Below are 23439 nucleotides of genomic sequence, written 5' to 3' on the forward strand. Positions count from 1 at the left end.
GGCCCAGCCAAATGGAAAATTTAATTTCCAACTAATTAGCCCTGAATTTGGTGCCCCTTGTCAAGTTACGGGACTACCCCTTTGCCAAGGGAGGCGGTCTCCCCACCCACATGTGGCCAACATTTGACACTCCCTCTGGAGGGAGGGAGACAAAGGCCCCCAGCCCTGCCATTGTCTGCTCAGGAGGTCATGGGCAGGCAGATACAAAAGCCTGATGAATTCTTCATTACCCTCTGAAAGGGGTGGCTCCTGCAGGCCCCTCTATCACTGGTCACAGGTGGGCCCTTGAATAGAGGAGAAGGACATTATCTTCTCAACCACCCCGTTTCCTTTCTTGAGTCTTTGAACAGAGCTCCCTCAACCTCCTTCCCACACCTCCTCCCCTTAGAGGTGCCAACCATACCGTTTAGCTGAAACCAGAATCCCCACCGCCAGGTCAAGGCAAGGTCGCCCCAGCATCCAGAGAAACCCCCCTTCCTTCCACACCACAGCCCTTGCAGCTGAGCAAGGCTTCAGGATCAGCGGGTGAGACCCTGGTTCTTGGGGGAGCTGTCCCCTTCCCTGCTCCAAAAAGGGTTTCCAGGGAGAGATCTGCCCCTCCTTCCACATGGACAGGCCTAAGGAGGAAACACCCTCCCCCAGCAGCTTCCCTATCCCCCAGGAGTCCAGAGGCGGGCCTGGGCCCGAGTCTGGAAGGGAAGGGGCCACAGTCTGCCACACCGCCCCCTGCTGGTGGATCCCTTGCCGTTGTGAGGACTGCAGATTTCACGCCAGCTCCTGACTCTGGTGTCCAAACCACCGTCCCCTGCCCTCAAGTTTCCTCCTCACCCAAGAAGCCCTTCAAGGTGGCACTCCTCTGGCCAAGTCTTTTCTCCAGAAATCAATGGAGGGGGAGAGAGCAAAGATGAGGCCTGGGGGGAGGGGCTGGTTTGAGTTAATGAGCTATGGGCTTTCCTTTCCCTATAATCCACGGTATTTGATGTAGTAGCCCATTTAACCTAGCTGTGGGATAATTTGTCATGGGGTTGTTAGGATGGGAGAAGCTAGAGTGGTATGAGGAAGGGTGGGCAAGGCAGGGCCAGAGGGAACCGGGGACTCTCTCAGCACTTCTAGAAATCCTCCTAGGGGAGGCATACTCCGTGCACCAGGAGCCCAGAAAGAGAAGAGTGGACAGGCTGAGGACTCCTCGGGGCAGAGCTAGGATGGATCGGGGAGGGAGGGATGGGCCCAATGTCCTCAGGACCGAGCCCTGGGCCAGGCAGAAGGACCTGGCCTCTCCCCTGAGGACAGGGCTGCGTCTGTGTGACTCTCCAGGGCCTGGAGCCTTCATACCTATTTACTGGATCCCTATAATCCGGTGACCAAGAGATGGATTGATTGATCGGGTCCAGGGACCAATGACTGAGCTCCACACAAAGCTTCTCTGCATCCCAGAATGTGACAGAACCAGGACATTCTGGCCTCATTTCTGTGTCCCTGCCTTGTGCTTCCCTTATAGCCAAAAATCAGAGGATGTCAGAGTTAGACGGTCCTTAGAAGGCAACTCATTTTACAGAGAAGCTGGATGGCCATAGGTCCTGGTTTGGCCAGACAGCTGTCCCAGTTTCCACCTATTGTCCCAGGATAATTATTAATAATCCTCCCTTCCACTCACAAGAGCATCTTTGTAATGTGGGCAGTTAACTGTATGTTCCCCTGCAGAAGAAGAGACAGGTGGTCATGCTCTGGTCCCCTGATGTCCTGTGTTCTTCCTGCTATGCTGAAGCACTGCCAAGAACCAAGGCCCTGGCACTCAGTCCACAAAACCGGAGGCCCCCTGCCCACTGGAACCCGCGTCCTGCAAGAAGCCTCCCCCACCCCCCGCCGGCCATGACTGCAACCTGCAGGGACCCGCCCCCATCTGAGCCCTGCCATCCCAGTCCTGGGCACGGCACTGACCTGTTTCTCCACCAAAACGTGCCAGAGTGAAGACTGTGAGTGGAGATGTGTGGAAGAGGAGGCTGGCCGGACAGCAGGGTCCAGAAGGCCAGGGTCTGGGACCAGTCACTACACATTTCTCACCTGGAACCTGAAACTCAACAGTGGCTAAAGGCCTGACTGGGAGCTGGGGAAGCCACCCATCTAGATGGGACTAGAATTACAAGGTGGATTTGACAATTTGTGGTCCTGAGCAGAGAGGGATGGCCAGATCCACTCCAGTAAGACCCTACAGGCTGCTTTTCTGGTAGCCTGTGACCCTGACGTGTGTCCATCCCGCCACTGCAACCTGCAGACCCCACTCTCTGGTCCATTTGACGTCTGGTCCACCCATTTTTCTGCTGGCCTGCTTTCTGGGAGGCAGCGCCCACCAGGCACAAGCTGGAGTGCTGGATTCTCTCTCCTCCCTTCTCTTCTCGGGAGGTGTGCGGTCTCCCTCCTCCAGGCACTCCAGCCTTCCCACTTCTGGATAGACCAGGCTCCTTTCCCAGGGTCCAGAGCTGCCCGAAGCCTGCCTCTTGCTCCAGCTGCCATCCACTCTCTGGAATGTAGCACCACCTAGTGGCAGCCTGCAGCCTAACAGCGCCCCCCGTGAAATTTCAGTGAGTCAACACATTTTTCAAACATCAACCAACTACCAGGCATTACGCCAGTCCACCAGGGATGGGCAGAAGATCTAGAAGAAAAACCAAGGCAAACAAACAAACAAGAAACCTAAGACGTTCCCTGCATCAGAAGTCAGCTACCTTTGAGCATGAGCCTGAGTCAGACCATCGAGGGTTTAAATCCTGCCTACAGCACTTACTAGCCGTGTTATCCTGGGCATGTTATTTAACCTCTCTGTGCCCCAATTTCCTCTTTTGTAACATGGTAACAATAAAAGTATCTCTCTCAAAAAGGTGTTGTAAAGATGAACTGAGTTGAAGGATTAAAACACTTAGCACAGAGCTCAGCAGACAGTAAATGAGTTTTTAAATGGATGCTATTCTTATTGAGATGATAAAATGATTAATTCGGGCTAAATGTTGTAAGAACTCAGGGGAAGGTCCACACAGTTATGAATTGGAATCATGACAGACAGCTTAACAGAAGAGTTAAAGCCCTGAGTAGGGCCCTGCGGAAAATGTAGGTTCTGTAAGTAAGTCAGTAAACCTTTTTAGGCCTTGTCTTTAAATGAGGACAAGACAAAGTACTTGAGGGTAGAGAACACAAGTGGATCATTCTTAGGGTAACATCTTTCGGTGATTAACATGTAACACACCTACCATGTGCCAGGCTTTGGGGCTTCAGAGACAAGGAGATATAGATACGGACCTCAAAATCGCAATTGCAATCTGGCTCACAGCACAGAGAGAAGAGGTTGTGGGCCTTCCCCACCCCAATCCCTACACCAAACGCTGAAGACAAAGGTCAGGGCCATTTGTTAGGACTGTATCCATAGCAGGTAGAATCTCCAGGATGTCGTCCCCCACGCCCCCCGAAAGGGTGATCCAGGGGTCAGTGGGGCTGCAGTCTCATCAGATGCTTAACTGGGGAAACCCCCTTCTGGGCTCCCTTGGGTCATCAACAGCATTCATCTTCTCACAACTTATGACTGAGGGCCCAGTGTTCCTGCTGTCTCTCAGCATTTAAAGGTTTCTTTAAAAAAACATATATATTTCTTTGAGAGAGAGAGAGCAAGCCAAGGCAGGGGCAGAGGAAGAAAGAAAATCCTGAAGCAGACTCCCTGCTGAGCAGGGAGCCCAACGCGGGGCTCGATCCCAGGACCCCGAGATCATGACCAGAGCCAAAACCAAGAGTCGGCCACTCACCCACCTGCACCACCCAGACACCCATACACCCTGACATTTGGAAGTTTCGCACACCTCCCTGCCACAAGGCCCTCTCTATGGACCGTTCACACATGTGATTTTGCTTCTTCAAGACTAGCAAAGAAGTCTTTCTCTTCTGATAGCACAGAATCCTCTATAAAGAAACATAATCATGGCAGTGACTTCCTATCATCTCTGCCATATTCTATGGACGAGAAGCAAGTCACAGGTCCCACCCACACTCCCGGAGAGAGGACTGTACAGGAATATGGATCACTGCATGTGTCTGCCACAGTAAGTCAGACGGGTGATTGCGCTTAAATCAAAGCCTTGAACAGGAGAGTCAAGATACTGATTAGCTTTTGATTTGATTTGATTAAGTATGCTTATTAAAGTTTCTAGGGTAACCACTAAAAGGATAGAACCAAGATATATAACTCCAAATGAATGGAGGGGGGAGTGGGTGAGAGTCCTCAATACAAAAGAAAACAAAAAGGGGGGGGGAAGAAATGAAGAAAATTGAGCAAGTAGAAAATGCAAAATAATATAAATAAATCTGCATTTTATCAGTAGTCACAACAAGTGTTAAGTGGATTAATTAACTTGCCAGTGAAAAGATAAAGTTCATATTACTCGATTTTTAAATCATCTAGCTACAAGCTATCTGCAAGAGACATTTTTAAAACACAAAGATGAAGAAAGTAAAAGGGTGGAAAAAGTAAATACACCATCAAAATAGTATTCAAAAGAAAAGAGACTGGATAAATACATTGTGATTTGGTCATCAAGTGGAATATCTTCCAGCGGTGAAAATTATTGACCAATAATTGACCAACATGGACAAAGACTACAAGAATGTTTTTTTTTTAAAAAAAGCAAATAAGTAAAAAATAAGCTAGTCATAAAAGAATACATGCAATATGATTCCACTCAAATTTCAAAAGCATCCAAAACTAAATAATATATTGTTTGTAATACACACCTATGATAATTATAAAGAAAAAAGAAATAAACAGAATTTTCTCCAGAGATGGAGAAGGGATTTGGAAAGGGTACAAAGAAGTCACAGAGTGATTACAGTGGAAGCTTGGTAATGTTTTGAATTGAATGATAATACAATACCCCAGTACACGAAAACAATTTCTTAAGCTTAAGGCACAGTAGATGCATATTCATCTTATTTGTATTTTTAATATCTTTTATAAGTTCCTGTGTATATTCTTTCCAAAGTGTTTAAAATTCAGTAACTATTTAAAATTTGTTGAAATCCTGATAGTTTACTGTATTCTTGACCCACAGGAAAAGTATAGCAATGGCACTGTGAGAAGAGAGGCCTTTCCCTGGGGTTGCTGCAAGTTTCACAAACACCAACCTGTAGCCTCCTACAAAGTCAAGGCTCTACCCGCATAGCCCAATAAAGACACAGAACTGCTCATGGCCGTTGCAGCCAGAAGACACTCTCTTGCCAGGGATTTGAGGCTAGACCAAGGGATCCTTGTTCCTTTTTGTCTTTCCAGTGAACTTGATGGACATCCACTCCATTCTGGGCATCTCAGAATTCCTGTCCAGGTGAGAAACTTCCCTACCATGCTACGTGATACTATGTGCTTGGGTCCGTTCTCATTTCATACCATTTTTGGTAACACCTGCCATGTGCCAGACCATGGGCTGACTGCCAGGGGGACCAAAATGAAATATGGCAAACACAGTGCCACCCCCAGATGCTCAGAGGAGCGCTGCGGACAAGCGAACGGGCAAATGCAGTAGGGAATGTTCAATGCAGTAAGGGCCTGAGCTCCGTGCGTGAGGGGAAAAGATGAAGAAGGCTTCCAAACTCAGAGCGGAGATAGGGAGCCTGGCCAGACAAAATGGCATCCAAGCCTAGAAGGCAGAGGGCCTACAATGCCATCCTCCCAGCATCAACCTGACTTAGATTCAGTAATAACAGTTCATGGATTTATTCCCCAAGGATCAAACCTTTCCTGGCTCCTACTGTATAGTTCTCTGACACCCACTGGGGTGATGAGCCCCACTGTTTGACGCTGTGCTTCTCACACCAGGGCCCTCCTTTGGATTGTCCTGCAGCGTGGGGAGCACCCTGCTGAGATGGTGCCTGCAGGTGCCATTCTGTCCCGCCCCAGGCCTTTGGCAGGGAGTCTGGCCTGTTGGCCTGCTGTATGACAAGCAGAACTGGACAAACTGGAACACAGGACTCTTGCCTTCCCACCCTTAAGTCCCTCCAGCAGAAGCACGCAAGACCAGTCCAAACTCTTAAGCCCAGGGAAGCTCAACTTGGGGGCACCAGGAGAGGAGGTGAGGAGGCTGGGAAAGCCGGAGGTGTTCATCTGTAGTGGGGAGACCAGTTCCACAACTGTCTAGCTGTGTGGCTTGGGCAAGTCACATCACATCTCTGGCCTCAGTTTCCTCCTCTGTGAATTGGGCATAAACTATGCCGGCCTCTCAGGATGGAAAGAGGGTGAAGGAGCTGATTCAAGGAAGCCCACCGAGAGACACAAAGCTCAGTCTTTGTTCTCAAGTCTGGCCAGAGACTTGAGACTCCATAGGCCAGAGACTCGAGACTCCATAGGCCAGAGACTCCTCCCTCTCCACCCAAGGCCACTCTTGGCACACCCTCCACCCAGACCAGACCCAGGCTCACTCGGTTCCTGACTCTGGACTCCCATGTGGGCTCCCAGGGGGCTCAGAGGAAGCTGAGTGCAGAGTGGGTGGAGAGCATGGGATCAGACCCTTTCCTGCAACTTGTCCAGACAGGAAGTTGCTCCCCGGCCCAGGGGTGGGGGTTCTCCTATTGCCCAAAGGATGCTATGCACTCCAGCACCACCAGGTGACCCCAAGGAACCAGCCACTGCTTGGATCTCCACTGCAGGGGCTCCTGAGAGACAACACATTATTTTAAAAGTACAGAAGCCTGAAGCAGAGGGACCTCCATAGAGAAAACCCAGGCCAGCCTCCTTACCTTTTTTGGAGGCCACAGACCTCTTGAAGAATCTGATGAGAACTATTGACCCTCTACCCAGAAAAATGCTCCAGCCCATATACTCAACTTAGGACATAGGAAAGACTTCCCCCTTGTTGGTATCCCTGGGGGCCACTCTGTCTTCTAAAGAGAGGGCACTGAGCAGAGATAAGACTTCTCCACATTACAAGGTCAGTTACAGGTTATTTATCCCGCAGTTGTTTACTGGGTGACAGCTATGTGTACGCCAGGCACTGTTCTAGGCACTGGGGATACAACAGTGGCCATCGAGATGGACATGGTCCCTGTCTTGCAAGCTAGTGAGAAAGACACTCTAGAAAATAATTACTCTCCTAATTAATCATGGTTGGGACACAGGGATCAAAATATATCATGCTATGGGAATATCTAGGGAGGATCTGAAGGAGAGGAGAGGAAGGAAGAAAGGCTTCTCTGAGGAAGTGATGCGTAAGCTGAGATCGGGGGGTGGATAGGAGGAAGTCCGGTGGAGAAGGGAAGGACAGCATTCAGGCAGAGGGAACAGCAAAGGTGAGGAGTGCAGCCGGTGGAAGTCAGTGTGGCTGGAGCAGCGGCCCCAGGAACATTATCAGGGGTCTTCACCGTTTCAGAGGTACCCTCGAGGCTACTGCAGGGGTCCAGGACCAGGCAGAAACTGCCATCTGCTCTCAGAAGAGATGGGCAGATCTGCCCTGTCGAACCACAGGGAAACACCTCATTAGTGGGTATTTGCGACTAAACTCAGTTGGGTCTTATTGTTCAGAACTGCCATGGAAACATAGAATCATAGACCTAGAAAGCCCCAGTGAGACCATCTAGAGCAGGATGATGATCCTGCTGCACAATAAAATCACCCGAGACACTTGGAACAATATTTATGCTCAGACCCTACCTATCCCAGACCAACTAAATCAGAATATCTGGGCACAAGACTCTGTCAGGGGTACTTTGCAAAGCTCCTAGATGATCCCAATGAGCAGCCAGGGAAGAGAATAACTATCTTTATTTTTTTTAAGAGATGGAACGACTGAGGCCCAATTAGTTATCTTAGAAATGTACCCATATTCACATTATACAAGAATTGAAAGTGAAGAAAGAGAAGGGATCATAGAAACCTCATGTTTAAAATAGGGTTGAACTTAGGGAAAAGTGTATCTCACTTTCTCTTGCTTTGTCCAGAAAAGCAGTGTTTATAAGGTGAATGTATAAGTGTTATGGAGAACCACATGCAAAAGAATGAAGTTGGATCCCTTCCTTACCCATGCAAAAAATTGACTCAAGATGGATCAAAGACCTAAATGCAAGAGTTAAACAATAAAAATCATAAAGGAAAACATAGGGGTAAATCTTCATGCCCTTGGGTTAAGCAAAATCTTCTTAGGTAGGATACCAAAAGCACAAGTAACCAAAGGAAAAAATAGAATAAATGGACTTCATCACAATTACAAGCTTCTGTGATACTAAAAATACAATCAAGAAAACAGAAAAAAACAACCTACAGCATGAAACAATTTATTTGCAAATGATGTATTTGATAAGGGACTTGTATCCAGACTATATAAAAAACTCGACAACTCAACAGTGGAAGGGCAAATAACCCAATTTTAAAAATGGGCAAAGCATCTAAATAGACATTTTTTGAAAGAAAATTTATAAATGGTCAATAAGCCCATGAAAAGATTTGGAACATCATCAGCCATCAGGGAAATGCAAATCAAAACCACAATGAAATGCCACTTCGCACCCACTAGAATGGCCATCTCCCAAAAGACAGAGGATGTGGCAAAGATGGGGAGAAGCTGGAACTTTTATACAATGCCAGGGTCACTTCAGAAAACAAATTATCAGCTCCTCAAAATGTTAAACATAGAGTTATCGTGTGATGCTGCAGTTCCACTCCAAGGTATATAGCCAAGAGAGGTGAAGGCATGTGCCCACACCCTGTGCGTGAAATATTCGCATCACCACGGGTCAGAATGGCCAGACAATGGGAACAACCCAAAAGCCCATCAATTGATGAATGGATAAATAAAATGTGGTGTCTGAACACGATGCAATACTATTCGGTGATAAAAAGGAATGAAGTATTGATCATGCTAGAACATGAATGAATCTGGAAATCATTCTGCTAATTGAAAGAAGCCAATCACAGAAGACTGCATATTATATCATTTTATTTATATGAAATGTCTACAAAAGGCAAATCTATCAGAAAGTAGATTAGCCTGGGGCTGGGAGGACTGAGGGGGAGGAGGAGTGAGTGCAAGGGGGTACAAGATTTCTCTTGGGGGGACAAAATGCTCTGAAATTGATTGTGAGGATAGTTGCACAACCCTGCGAACATACTAAAAACCATTGAATTGCACAGTTTAAGTGAGTGAATTGTGTAGTATGTAAGTTATATTTCAATAAAGCTGTTTCTTAAAAACAGTGTTATACCCACGTCCTTATTCTGGGTAGGACTGGGTCATTGCTTTCTTACATTTCATGTTTCCCATTCTTTTCCTCTTTCCATCTTTGTAATCCCGTTCATCTATCTGGATTTGTTTCTTATGTCTGATCTGGTGATCTCTCTCCCCCTCTCTCTCTTTTGTCTCTTTATCCCTCCCCTACTTCATTTCTTTCTCTCACCAAGAAGTGTTGCCTTTGCAGATTTGCTTACACAGAGAGTTGGTAAGTCATCCAGCAAGTGGCTCTTCAGTGAGTCAGTGACCTTCAGGGCTTCCTCCTTGTCACAGTTATGGGTTGTCTAAGTCTATTTGGCATATCACATCGATTGTGTCTTCAAAGAAGAACAAAGTGAGGGGACCTCCTAAGGCAGATAGAGCGTATGGCCAAGTTGATTCCTTGGCAGATGGAACCACTTAGAAAAAAGACTTTTCTGAAATCTTCTCTTACTTGGGTACCCTATCCCCAAAAGGGGGCCAACTCAAGTAAGACAATGATGATGAAGGGGACACCGGATGAAAGCAGGAAGACTGAGTGGCCCAAATCTGGCAGATCACATTTCCCAAAGGGAGGAATAGCAATATTTCTGATCCCACATGCTCTTCCAAATTCTTGGACAATCCTGCTTAAAAAGTAGAATCTAATTCCACTCCCTTTGCGTACTGCTCAGCCTTGGGGGTCTTCCTTCTAATGAAGAGAATGCAGCAGAAGGGATGTTGTACTTCCTGATGCTAGGTTGGAAAAGGTGATATGGCTTCCATGTGGTGCTCTCCCTCTCTTTCTCTTTCTCTTTCTCTCTCTCTCTCTCTCTCTTGCCCTCTCTCTCTCCCTTTTTCTCTCCTTCTCTGTCTCTCTCTCCCTATCTCTCCTTCTTTCCCTCCATCTCTCTATCCCTCTCTTCCTTTCTTATGTCTCATCTGGTGCGCTCTCTCCCTCTCTCTCTCCCTAGAGACCCAGCCTCCTTATTATGAGGAAACCCAAGCCTCATGGAGAAACCACACTTGTGTGTTCCAGCCAACAACAACCTAAGGTCTCAGCCCACAGCCAGAATTAACCTCCAGACAAGTGCAGGAGGGAAGGAGGGCAGAAAAGAGGGAAGGAAAGAAGGAAGGAAGGAGGGAGCTTTCACATGATTTCAGTTCCCAGCTTCCACACGCACCTAGCTGACAAGTAAAAGACAGACACACTATCCCTGCTGAGTCCTCTCCAAACTGCAGATTCCTGAGATTTTAGTTACCCATTACTACATAACAAATTACCCTATAACTTTGTGGCTTGAAACAATATTTATGTTCCCACAGCCTCTGTAGACCGGGCATCTGGACATGGCTTAGCGGGATCCTCTGCATCAGGGTCTTTCAAAGGCTGTAATCAAGGTGTTGGCCGGGGCTTTCGTCATCTCCAGGGACCCCTGGGGAAGGCTCCACTCACTCCTGTGGTCGTTGGCAGGATCGCCTTCAGTTCTGTCACGTGGGCCTCACATCGCACGGTGGCTTACTTCATGCAAGCCATGGCAATGGAGCAAAAACGGTAGCTAGATGGAAGCCATCTTGTAACTGATCACGGAAGTGACATCCCATCATGTTCGCCATATCCATTCATTGCGAGAAAATCACTAGTCCGGCCACAGATAATGGCAGAGGATCAGACAAGGGTGAGAATACCAGGAGCCATAATCAGAAGCTGCTTTAGCACTTAGCAAAATCAATGTCTTGTCCATTTAGTCCACTAGGTTGGGGATGGTTTGTTATTAGGTAACTGGAAAACACCAAAACACAGGGAGTCGGGAGAGCGGGGTAGGAAAACTGTATTTGTCAGATATTTACTAGGTGCCAGGATCATTTTACAGATGGGAAAATTGAGGCTTAGAGTTTAGTAACTTGCCACCGCTATTGTGGCAGAATGGGAATAAAAACCAGTTCTACTGGATGCCATAGCCCATGGCTTTTCCTCTCTTTCCTATCCTCTGAAGAGAAACAATTCCAAACCATTTGAATATCGGATAGCGTTTTACCAATGGCTTTTTTTTTAAATCCCTAAATTTAACCAGCAGAGATTATTTCTAGCTACACTCCCCAACCATACTCCTTCAACTCTCAGTTATGAAGGACTTTCCTCTTAATGCAAATTCTGTATATTATAAAGCTGGCAGAACCAACCCATTATGCTTAGCTGGATTTTCCTCCATAAACACGAGCTTTCTGGAATACTATTATTGCTTACCCATGGTGAGGACGTAGATTCCAGGAAGTTGGTTTCAAAGGCTAAAAAAAGAACATGAGGCAGACATCTGCTTGAGTAGAGAAGAATGTAAAACCCAACTCCTCCTGTTGCTGGTGTGACCAGTCCCTCCCCAGCCCCTGCCAACAGTCCCTTGGGAGGGGGTTCAGGCTGAGCCCATAACAAAACTCTGTGTTTGTTGATTTATAGTTCCAGGATAGGAGGGAGGCTGACTTTTAATTGCAAAACTTTTTGCACAGTTTTTAAACATATAATGTGCATGTTGATTACCTTTCAAAAAAATCTGCTTAAAAACTAATATCAGATGAGAGATTTCTATTAAGGGAAACTGAGACATTTGCCGGGTTGGATTCTATGATTGTTGTGTCCTCCTGGGTGCTGATTCTGGGATGCCCTGCATGTGGTCAGGACCCATTCCATCCTCAGGCCTGGGAACTCAGCAGGGGCTTAAGGAGGCAGACAGATGGTCCCTTCAGGAGCACCCTGCCTGGTGGGAAGACAAGGAAGGTTTTTCCAGAAGCAGCAGATAACCCAAAGCCAAACCCTCGATGCTCAGGGTTGTATGATAGTCTGAAAGATTAACCAGATCAGAAGAATGACCTCACTCTTCTGCAATCCACAGCAATAATAATGGTAATCATAATGCGAATTACTATGTGTTAATTGGAGTGCTTAGTCCACTAATATTTAATTATCGACATGATTGGAATTAGGTCTACCATTTTATTATTTGTTATCTGTTTGTCTCCTCCGTTTTTGTTTGTTTATTCCCCCTTCCTTTCCTACTTTGGGCCATATAAACATATTTTAGAATTCCATTTTAATATATCTAGTGGCCTTTTAAATATAAATATTTACATTGTTTTTTAGAGGTTGCACTAGGGATTATAGTATACACCCTTGATTTTTCAGTGAATATTACACTATTTCAAATAAGATGTAGAAACTTTACAACTGTATAGTTCCATCATTTATCCCTTAAACTAGCCCACCCCCAGCATTGTTTATACTGTACTTGTCACGTGTATTACATCTCCGTATACACTATTCTAATTTTTTTCTAAAATAATCATATGTTTTTCAAAGAAATCAAAAGGAAAAAATAGTTTTATATACTTACCCAGATATTTACCATTACTGATGTTCTTTATTCCTTCCTGGAGGTCTGCACTTCCCTCTGGTATAATTTCCCTTCAGCTTGAAGAGTTTGCTTTTGCCTTTCTTCCAGTGAAGATCTGCTGGCAATGTAAAAGGATGTCTACCTCGCTTTATTTTTTGAGGGATATACTTGCTGGGTATAGAATTCTAGGTTGACAATTTTTCCCTTGGGCACTTTAAAGATGTTGTTCTGCTATTTTCTGCCTTCCATGTTGTTTCATAAGAAGTCAGTGGGTATCAAAATTACTGTTGCCCACTATGTCATGTGTTATTTTTCTCTAGCTGTTTTCAAATATTCTCTTTCTCTCTAGTTTTCAGTATTCTGACTATAATGCATCCAGATGTGGTTTTCTTTACATTTATCTTCTTGGGGCTCCCTGGATTTCTTGAATCTGTAAATTTATGTCTTTCACCAGATTTGGGCAGTTTTCAGTCATTATTTCTTCAAATATTTTTTCTGCCCCATTCTTTTCTCCTCTCCCTCTGAGACTTCAATAACGTGGATATGAGACCTGTGATAGTGTCCTACAAATCCTGGAGGTTTTGTTCACTTTTTTCAATCTTTCTTTCTCTTTCTTCTTCAGATTGGATGATTTCTATTGGTGTGCCTTTACAGTCACTGATTCTTTCTTCTGCCATCTCCATTCTGCTATTAGGCCTGAGAGTAAGGCTTTTCAATATTGGAGAAAGAAGTTACAAATAAGCAAGAGAGAGAAAGGAAGGCTAGAATAAACTTGGTTGTATTAGATTAGTGTTGGAGATATCAGTAGAAACTCATTTGTGATGATGATGAGAAAGAGAGATGGGTTCACATGAGTTAGTATATATACATACATTCCTAAACCTATACACAGAAAGGATTTAGAAACAGTAACACCCCAATAGCGATAAGAACACCTAGTCTTCAGATCTTGGTTTCTAAATACCATTCTCCAAGCAAAGGAACCAGGGTTCCTTGGGGAAATGTTTGGTTCTCAGCCGGGGCAGGGAAAATCAAGATGATCTTTGAGCATCCTGCAGTACCTGAAAGTAAGGAAGTGCTCAAAAAAATTATGAGAGCATGTCAAAGGACACAGGTCTTTCTGAAAAGGCTCCCGGTATATTTGTATTGGATCATATCCCTAAATAATAAAATAAATATCTTTTGGTCCATACTGATATAAACAAATAATTGAATAAATAAATGAATGGGGGGTGAATGAGACACCTCCTCCTTCATAAGAATTCCAACTAATAAATGTAGAATGAAGTGGAGAAATAGAAAATCACCATTAGAACATCCCAGTAACAATAGCTACAGGCAAGATCCACTAACGAATGTTCAAATTAGTGGGTGAAAGTTTAAGGAAAAAATAGGATATAGCTTCAAAATATCTTCCTCAAAATATTTCTTAATTACTGTGGTGGCATATATTCACAAATTCTTTGATACTCCTCCCTTCAGGAGGTAGACCCTAATTTCTCTCTCCATGAGTGTAGGCTGACTTTAGGCTCTCCTCTAACAAACAGACTATAAAAAGAGAAAAATACTAACTTTATAGTATAGTAGAGAAACCTGGCAGACACCACCTTAACCAAGCACTCAAGATTAATATCACCAGTAATAAGACATATTGACATCATATACCCTGTGATATGATGCAGTGAGAAGGACATGTCACCTCTGGGGATTCTTCCCCCAAATCTATAATAGCAGCCTCCTTGTGAGAAAGCATTTTACTAAACGAACTTCAGGAAATTCTACAAAATACCAGACCAATAGTCCTAAAAAGTGACAAGGTCATTAAAGAGGACAGAATGGGGAACTGTCACAGATTAGAGGTAACTAAGGTAAGTGTGAAGATTAATGCAATGTGGTATCCTGGATTAGAGCTGGAACAGAAAAAGAATATTGGAATATTCTTATTAGAATATTAGATACTAATATTAGATACTAATACTAGAATAATAGAAAACCTGAGAAAAATCTACCTTTAAGATGTAAAACATCTTGAGCATCAGGACAGAATTATTCTACATCCAAGAGCTTAGTAGAAAGCTTTCAACACTGACTTCTGGATGCATTCAAGCCAGACATAACCATAGTAAAAATAGCTGCCACTTGTTGCATACTTAATGTATGTCAGATGCTCAGTTTGGCGCCTTACGTATGATTGATCATTTAATCCTCTCCACAACATCATCAACTCCATCAGAAGGGTGAGATGTTGAGCACAGAGACACACAGTAATTTGCCCAGTGTCACACAGCTAGTCATCACAGGAGCCAAGAATTGGACACAGGAAGTTTGGCTGCAGCACTCACACTTTTTAACTCTCATGGTTGGTCTGGGGGAATATTTACCAAATTATTGCCTTCGGGAATTAGGTAGCTTAGCTCCGCTGAGAATACTTTGAATCATCAAAAACAAGAACCACAAAATGCTGAAGGAAGAAATATTTAGATAATTCTTTCCAAAGTGGCACAATCTATATCCTAATTTCCCCGGCTGTAGTCAGCCTCCAGCCGCCTCCTTGATTCCGCCCTCACTGCCGTAACCTGTACTCTTAGTCACTTAATATCTTTTAAATCAATTCAATTGTTTTGCTTAAGTAAATTATTTTAAAAGGAAAGTGACCTCATGTCACTATTGTAAATGGAAAAGAGTATCATTTACCTTAAGTAAGTGGTAACCTAAAAATAAAGACCATAGAAACAAAACAATGTCAATAAATTACAGTTAGATTCTAGTGCCTGCCAAAGGCTCTGAGCCTCAACGAGTGACGTTCTCTTGGCTGAAGCAGGGGAGATTTAAGCAAGTGTTAGAGACGTATCAGCACCAGAAGTAATCAGAAGAATTAACAAAAAACTGAAAAAAAAAATGATCACAGCTTTCTCTGTAATTTGGGATAAGGAGACAGAAACCCCAAAGGAACAATGGTTTAAGCAAAAATGGAAGCTTACTTCTGTCTCACACAGAAAGTCCAGAGGTAGTTGGACTGGGACTGGTGTGACACCCCACAGGGTCATGGAGAAGCACGTTCTATTTTGTGGTCCCATCAGGTGTGGCTTACAAGGTCACTTCAGGGCCAAGATTGCTGCTCTGATACCAGCCATCACATCTGCCTTCCAGGGAGCAGCAAGAAGGAAAGGGGAAGAAAAAGGAACACTCCTTCTCTTTAAGAAAACGTCCTCACTGTGGCTTGCGTTCCGTTGGCTAGGACTTAGTCACATAGTCAGGGAGCCAGGGAAAAGTAGCCTTTGTGAGGGGCAGCTAAGTGCCTAACTTTAAAAAAAAGGGGAGGGAGTTCTATCATTAGAGAAAAAGAGGGAAGTGGGTGGACAATAGCAATGTCTGTGATTTCATGGCTTACCATGCTGCACCAGTGCGGACCCCTGAGTCAGCCCACGCCCAGACCTGAAGCAGACTGCTCCACCTGCCTCTAAAGTTGGCCTTACCCCCTGCTGCTCCTTTGGACACCCCTGAGCTGAGGAAGGCACTTCTCTTTCCCCACGAAAGTTATATTTTGTTAGTAGGCCCCTTGAAGCCAGCCCTGCCCTCTGGGTCCACCTCCTACAGACGTGGCCTAATGCCATCACAGAGAAAGGAGCACTGCTTACAAAATCAGTCGGACCAGGATTTGCTTCCCGACCGGCCCCCGACTAGCTGCACCAGCCATCACTGATTCACCCTCAGAGATTCTCCCTCACTGAGCCTGACACCACAGTGCCAGAGGCAGGGGTCCTGGCCACGGGCTGGAAGAATCCATGGCCCTAGATCCAGTTACAGGCCGTAAATAATTCTATCCCGATGCTCAAGGAGTCGCACTTCTTACGGGGAAGGTATGCCACGTGTGACCCAAAGACATATTCAAAAGTCATTCTCAACACGAAGATATATACAGAAATTGCCAAGGATGATCTTAGCAACTGGCAACAAATTGGAGATGGAAACCCTTTCATAGCAGAGGACCTTCAATTATAACCCGAGGAGGGAGGAGGATATGGCATGAGCGGGGGAGGGAGGAAAGTTAGGGGACACAGCAGCTGACGAAGACGGATCTCAGATGCTGGGCTCCCGCCACCTGGATCACTGAGCCTGAGGGCACCAATCCAGGGTAGGGCTGGGATCACAGGCTTTTACAGCAGGCAGCAATCTGGGGGCCTCAGCCCGATTGTTCCCCGCCTTTTTAGAATCAAACATGCCTTTTAATAAGATCACCCCAAAAGGCTTCTATTTGAAGAGTTGCTTGCCAGTTAAATTGTACAAATGAGAATTAATTCATGTTTCCTGCCTTTTTCACCTAAGAGGGTCCGGTGAGCATGGGCAAGATCACAGGACCAAGCCGGGCTGACGGATGCCTGACAGGTGGGTGTCCTGCTCAGGCTCATGTTGGAGAAAAACCCACCACTTTATAAGGAAGTTTTAAACACCAAAAATAGCTGGTCAGCCAGCCCCATGCTTGGCCTCTTTTACCTTCTTTGCAGATCACCCCCCTCCTCCCAGTTTGGAAAGAGCTAATCCTCCCGTCCAAGCCCCTCGAGTTACTGGTGGGGAAACGAGGACACAAAAGGGGGTGTGGCTTGGCCAAGGCCGCACAGCTCTGGATTGACAGCTGGCATTGGAATACGTGTCTGCGGACCCCAGGGGCCCTGTCCTTCCCCCCTCCACACACTCCAGCCGACAGCACAGCGTGGGAACCAGCGAGGCAGAGTCTCAGGAGCGGGGGGTGGGGGGTGGGGGGGTGGGGGGGGTTGCTCCCAAGGCAAGAAGTTGAGAATCATCCACACCCAAGGATACAAAGCAGAAAGGACGCCTGGATCAGAAGGCCAAGGCTGCGCCAAAATGCCAAAGGTGCCGTAAATTAAGCCGCCAAACGTGCCAGACTCGTTCTAATTATCCAGCGCGCTGACAGCATGTCTGAAGGCTGCAGTCTTTATGACGAGTCCCATGACATTAATTTGGCTTGTTATATGATCTTGTACAGGTGATAAGCGAAAGTATTGTTTTCCCCAAATACCGTCTAGATCCAGCTCAGAACAGACCACCCAGAAAGCAGTTGTCACCGGTCATGCTTAATAGAAGAATAAATTGCATTATGTTTTTCCTCCCAGCCCCTGAAGAACTCCCTGACTCCCTCCTATGAAGCGTCAAACATCCTGTGACAGTGTCGAGGCAATCAAGCGTTAGCTTGGTTTTCTTAGCAGCTGTGTGACCTTGACTGAGCTCCACTCTCGGGGGTCCCCAGTTCCTCCATCATAAAGGGGTAATATTAGTCCCTGGATTAGTTTGCTGTGGCTGTCAGACAGATGGCCCATGGACTGGGGAGCTTTAGCAACAGAAGTGCACTGTCTCTCAGTGCTGGGTACCGGAAGTCCAAGATCCAGGTGTCCACAGGGCTGGTTCCTCCCGGGGGCAGTGGGGTGTCTGTTCCACGACCCTGCCGTGGCCTCCAGCGCGGTCCTGGGCCTTCCTTGGCTTGTCAACACATCACTCCGACCGCTGACTTCACCTTCACTTGGTGCTCTCCGTGTGTGCACCTGTCTCCACATCTCCCCTTTTTATAAGGACTGCGGTCATCTTGGAGAAGGGCCCACCCGTCTTAACCCGTTCCACCCGCAATGACTCCATTCCCAAATCTGGTCACATTCTGAGGTTCTGGAGGTTAGGACTTTAGCATATGAATTGGAGGGGGGAACCCACTTCAACCCATAACTCTCCCCCTTCCCCCATCTCAGCAAGGCCCACAAGCATTACATAAGGCCATGCAGGTGACAGTATGTAGGGGTAGATAAAGCAGACAGGATGGAAGAGACCATGGGGTCTCTCCAGGCCATGGGTGCCCCAGGGATGTGGCTGTAGCACCTCCAAGAGGCGGGAGCCTGGAGGCGCCAGGGGTTCGTGGCCATTCCAGAGCGCTCGGCAGAGAGTGTGGGTGGGCAGCGTATCCATGCTTCCCCGAAACTCTTGGTGTAAAAAGGGAAACTCATGAAAGTGTTTTCAGAGGCAGGGCCTGTCGGTCTGCAACTGGCTGGGGAGTCTTTGCTTTCGTTCCTGCCCTAGCCAAGGGTCTGCTGCGATCTACAGCAAATTTGCTTCACATAGACTCTCTTGGTGCCCCCAGTGAGCTTGCACACACGTTAGGACTGAAACGGAAAGGATTGCTGCTAAAATAACTCAATCCCGCATGTGGCCCTTTCCTGCCGCCATAGAGAAATATGACCTGGTCCATCTGTGCCAATAGCCCAGCTCAGCAGAGGATGAGGGTCACCTGCCCCCCCGGGAGCTGCCCCTGCTCCCCTCTCCAGCCGCCTGGGCCACCCTCTCTGCTGGCGCTCCCTCCCTCCTGGCGCACAGAGAGTAGAAGGAACTTGTCCCAGGTCCCGCAGACAAGTGGCAGAGCCAGCGGTCAGACCCGGCCAGTGTGGCTCCTAAACAGCATGCTTGCATCAGGCTGACGCTGCGCCCTACGCAGACCAAAGGTCCTTGGTGTAGGATGTGGTGTTAAGGAAAAGACTCCATGGAGGGGCTTAGCCTGGGAGAAGTGTGGAACTTTCCGCTTTGTGCTTTAGATTCTTCCAACTAAGCTCCTTGAAGAAGAGGGGGCAAGTCCTGGGGAGCAAAGACTGAACCCGGGACAGGTGAGCCATCTGGAGTGGGAGGAGCTTTTTTCATTAATTGATTGATTTTATTGGAAATATCAAACATACGGACAAGGACAGACAATAAAAAATCCTCCCGCCACCTGGCTCTATCAGATTTAACACTAAACCATATTTACTTCATATTTTCACTTCTAAGAAATGGAACAAGAGCTGAGCTCAGGTGCCCTGTGGACCCCTCCTGCCCTCCTTCTCCTAAAGCATCCACTGTCATGCAGTGGTTACTCCCATGAACATTTTCATCCTTTCAATGCACACTTATGCATCCATATGCGTTTTGTAGTACTGACCTGCAGGTCCTCAAGCTTGGTCCCCGAGGTGCCATACCGAACCCTCCTTGCGTGAATTGTTTTCTCCACTCAGCCTTATGTCTTTGTTTGTAACCATGTTGATACATGTGGCTGTGGTTCATTCATTGTCACTGTTACATAAACAGGCCACAAGGTCAAAATTTTATTTTCTGGTTGTGCCCCCCCCCCTTTTTTTTCCTGTTACACATGATCTTAGAAGAAGATTCTCCTCCTGACAAGACTCCCGTGCTCCCCTGTGGCAGAGACCGAGAAGTGGGGACGGGCACCCGGGGCGATGAGGCAGGGGCATCTTCAGCTCTTCTGGCTATTGCCAAACTGCTCGGGAAAGTGTTTCTCCAGTTTAGACTCCCACTGGCAAACGTTGGAACTCACCATATCCTTGCCCACACTTAGTATTATCAGACTTTTCTGTTTTTACCAAGCTCATGGGCATGAAATGGTGACTCACGGGGATTTCAATTTGCATTTCCCCTTATTAGCAGTGAGATTGAGTGGCTTTTCACGGTTTTACGTTAAGGGCCTGAATCTTTAGGTATCTCCCCCTGTGAGGTTCAAGGGGAAGTGCCAAATAGCCTGAACTTAAATCTTTGTCCGGGCTCTCAGTAACTCCAGAAACTCTCCCAGCCCCTACGTAAGATATTCCCCGTTGCCTGAATAGCCCGGAGTCGTGGATCTTGTGGACGCTGAAGGGGAGCAGTGAGAGAGGAGAAGGGGCCTGTTCCAGCCCATCCATCCACAGAGGCTGGGCCTCCGGTGCAGCACCCATGGTGCGGACCCACGGCATGGGAGGGCAGACCACTGCAGAGCTCCTCAGTGATGGTACAGGAGCCCATGACAGTACCAGAACCTTCTGGAGAGAATGTAAACAAGAGAAAGAGTCAGATCAAGAGACAGCATGCTCCCCCCTTGAGCAGAAACCACAGGGAAATTCTGGGTGATATGCTCTAAGTAAACTCTAGGGAAATATAACAGAGGATAGAGAAGTACACAATTTTAAGTGCTCGGCCCAACTGATTTTCATGAAGTCAATGTATTTGTGTAATCACTACCCCGATCTGGACAAGAACATCACCAGCCACCCCAAAAGTTCCTCTCATCTACCCTCCCATCACAATTCCCTCTCCTCTCCAAGGCAGGGCTACATATATATATATATATATATATATATATATATATATATATATATTTTTTTTTTTTTTTTTTTTTTAATCTGTTATTCTGGCTGTTGGAGGGTAGGAGAACACAAGTTTTCTGGATCTTCCCTTGAATCTCACTAGGGAAGTTACCGAAAGTCTTAGGTCATCATAATACCATATGAATTTTAAAATATTTGAGCACAGAGCCTCCAAGGATAGCACAGTGTCTGAGGTCCCTTGCTGGGGCCTACTGGAGGGAGGCAGGTTGGTGGTTGGGATAGGGCTGGAGCCCTGGGCTGGGGAGTGGCTTGGTGCAGTGATAATTTACCAACTGGGAGGACAGATAGTTCTTCTGACATGGACTTGCTATGTGTGTAGCTGAGGCTCAGCAGAGGGTGCAAGTGAGAGAAACAAAGCCACTTAGAGGCCTCCGTAGTGCAGGTGAGGGAGGGCGGTGGCTTGGCATGACTGTGGGGAGAGAGAGAGAGAAATGAATAGCTTGTCAGGATATATTCTGGTGGAAGAATTCACAGGATCTGGTGATGGATTGGAGGCGGGGGTAAAGGTGAATGAAGGAGGTGTACCCAGGGTTCTGGTACATCTGCCAAGACAGGGTTGGCCCAGAGGAGGAGCAGAGTGAGGGCGAAAATCATGAGCTCTGTCTGGGACACATTACATCTGAGGTGCCTCCAAACCCGGCACGTGGAAATGTCAAATAGAGAATTAGACATAGGGTTTGGAGCTGAAAGAAAGATCTGGATTGAAGATTTAAGCCTGGAGTCACTGGCTTATGAAGGCTGCTTAAGACCCTGAATGTCAATGAGATTCCATGGACCTAACCAGTTATTGTTAAATAGACTTGAAGTGTGTTAATGATATGAAGGCTATGTTTTTAAGAGTCCTTATCTTTTAGACAAATATACCAAACATTTACACATAAAATAGTGGGGAGTATGGTACTTTACCTCAAAGTAAACCAGGGGAAGAAAGACTATTATGAGTACGTAGGCCTTAAGTCGGTAATTGTTGAAGATGGGTGATGAGTACATAAGGGTTCATCATACTCTTCTTTCTATTTTTATCTATGTTTGAAATTTTCTATACCGAAAAGACTGAAAGAGAAACGAGGGTGCGACAGAGAGCCTTGAAGACCTCCAGCATTAGGCCGTCCAGGGAGGGAACGTGGAAAAGCCTGTAAAGGAAACAGAGGAAGAAAGCCAGCCAGTAGAATGGGGTCCCTGTAGTTAACGGGAGGGAGGGACCGAAGAAGGAGCGAGATGGCAACCAGCCTGTTAGGGACTCGGAGGGCAAGTTGGAGAGATGTTTGGTTGTGTCTGCCGGCTTTAACAACATGGAGGCCACTGGTGACCCCAGCAAAGGCAGTGACGAGAAAGCAGGGTCAGGGTCAGGACCCCACCTGGAGTGAACTGAGGATCAGGAGACGTGAGAGAGGGCAGGAAGATGTGTGGAAAGCTCTTGTGACAAGCCTAGTTGAGAATGAGAGCAGAAGGCGGGCAGCTGGGAGTAAGGTTTTCTTTTGCAACGGGAGCGACAGAGCATTTTGATCCAAGAGAGAAGGAGAAATCAAGACGCAGGGTGGGGTCAGCGAACCAACGGAGTGAGGCTCCGAGGAAGCCCTTGCCTCTTGTTACAGGAGGGCAGGGGAGAAGCCGGTGTGGACGAGGCAGGCTGGAAGGCTCACAGGCCAGTGCCCAGCTGGCGGCTGTTCTTTCCTCTTCCGGGAGCAGGACACTTGGTCCTCCGATGCCTAGGATGGAAGGGCACATAGGGAGGTTGGGGAGAGTGAGGTCTACTTGAAAACGGTCGTGGAGAATGAGCCGTGGGCGGGTTAAAGGAACCCTGTCAGACTGTCTCCCCCACCCTCCAGTCACCACTTTGTGAATGCAGATTTTAATTCTTGTTTCAAACTCAGAGGGCAGGACTGCTCACCAACGTTGCAGGAGGACCAGGAAGAGGAAGTGTCACCGCACTCGGGCTGGAAGTCACTGGGACACCGAAGAGAGGGGACCCATGCCCTGAGAGCTGGAGGCCACCTCTGAACAAGAGACAGGGTCAGAACTGACTCAAGACAAGGCTCCAGGAGTGACGGGTGTCCCCACGCTTGGCAATGGTGTGTGAAAACACCGCAACTCCAAACTGGAGATATCAAAGAGCAAAGTAGCCACGAAGATCGGCTTGATTCCATATTTCAACAACTTGCCCTCTTCTGTTTATTTCACAAATAAACATTTTACCTTTTCTCTTTCTCCATAAACTGTGTATTCATATAATCTGGCAGAAGGAAAAGAGATGGGTGACAGTTTCTGGTTAACTACTAGCACTTAACTCTTGCTTTTTCTTTATTGTTCAGAAAATTGATCTTGACTTAAATATTTTTCATTACCTCCCCCTTTTAAAGGCTGATACATCCCGCAACTGGCTGTCTCCCCCCAGATGGCAGTGCATTTATTTAAACAAAAAATGTAGCCACAAGCCCGTTATGCACACACTGCCCTGCACTTTCTAAGCCACGTCTTCAGCCGCAGCAGGTTGGAGCTTCATACAGACTCATGTTCCACGCAGTTGGCAAGACGGGGTGGTGGTTCTTTTCATTTTTCATTTTAATCTCTACTTGCCAGGTGAAGAACATGGGGGCCCGGGGGGAGGCATGATTTGCCAAGACGAGCCGGCTTGTTAAAGGAAGTTTCCACTGGAGCTCA

General features: G+C 46.7%; 1 long non-coding RNA gene across 1 annotated transcript; it reads left to right on the forward strand.

The window, feature by feature from the left end:
- Window positions 1-10795: 10795 nt before the first annotated feature.
- LOC113913276 lies at window positions 10796-22983 on the forward strand. The gene is made up of 3 exons (XR_003517138.1): window positions 10796-10885; window positions 16919-16978; window positions 22653-22983. It is a non-coding gene; the product is annotated as an uncharacterized LOC113913276 (long non-coding RNA).
- Window positions 22984-23439: the final 456 nt, after the last annotated feature.

Source organism: Zalophus californianus, chromosome 14 (genome assembly GCF_009762305.2).
Source record: "Zalophus californianus isolate mZalCal1 chromosome 14, mZalCal1.pri.v2, whole genome shotgun sequence".
Classification (NCBI taxonomy): Eukaryota; Metazoa; Chordata; class Mammalia; order Carnivora; family Otariidae; genus Zalophus; species Zalophus californianus.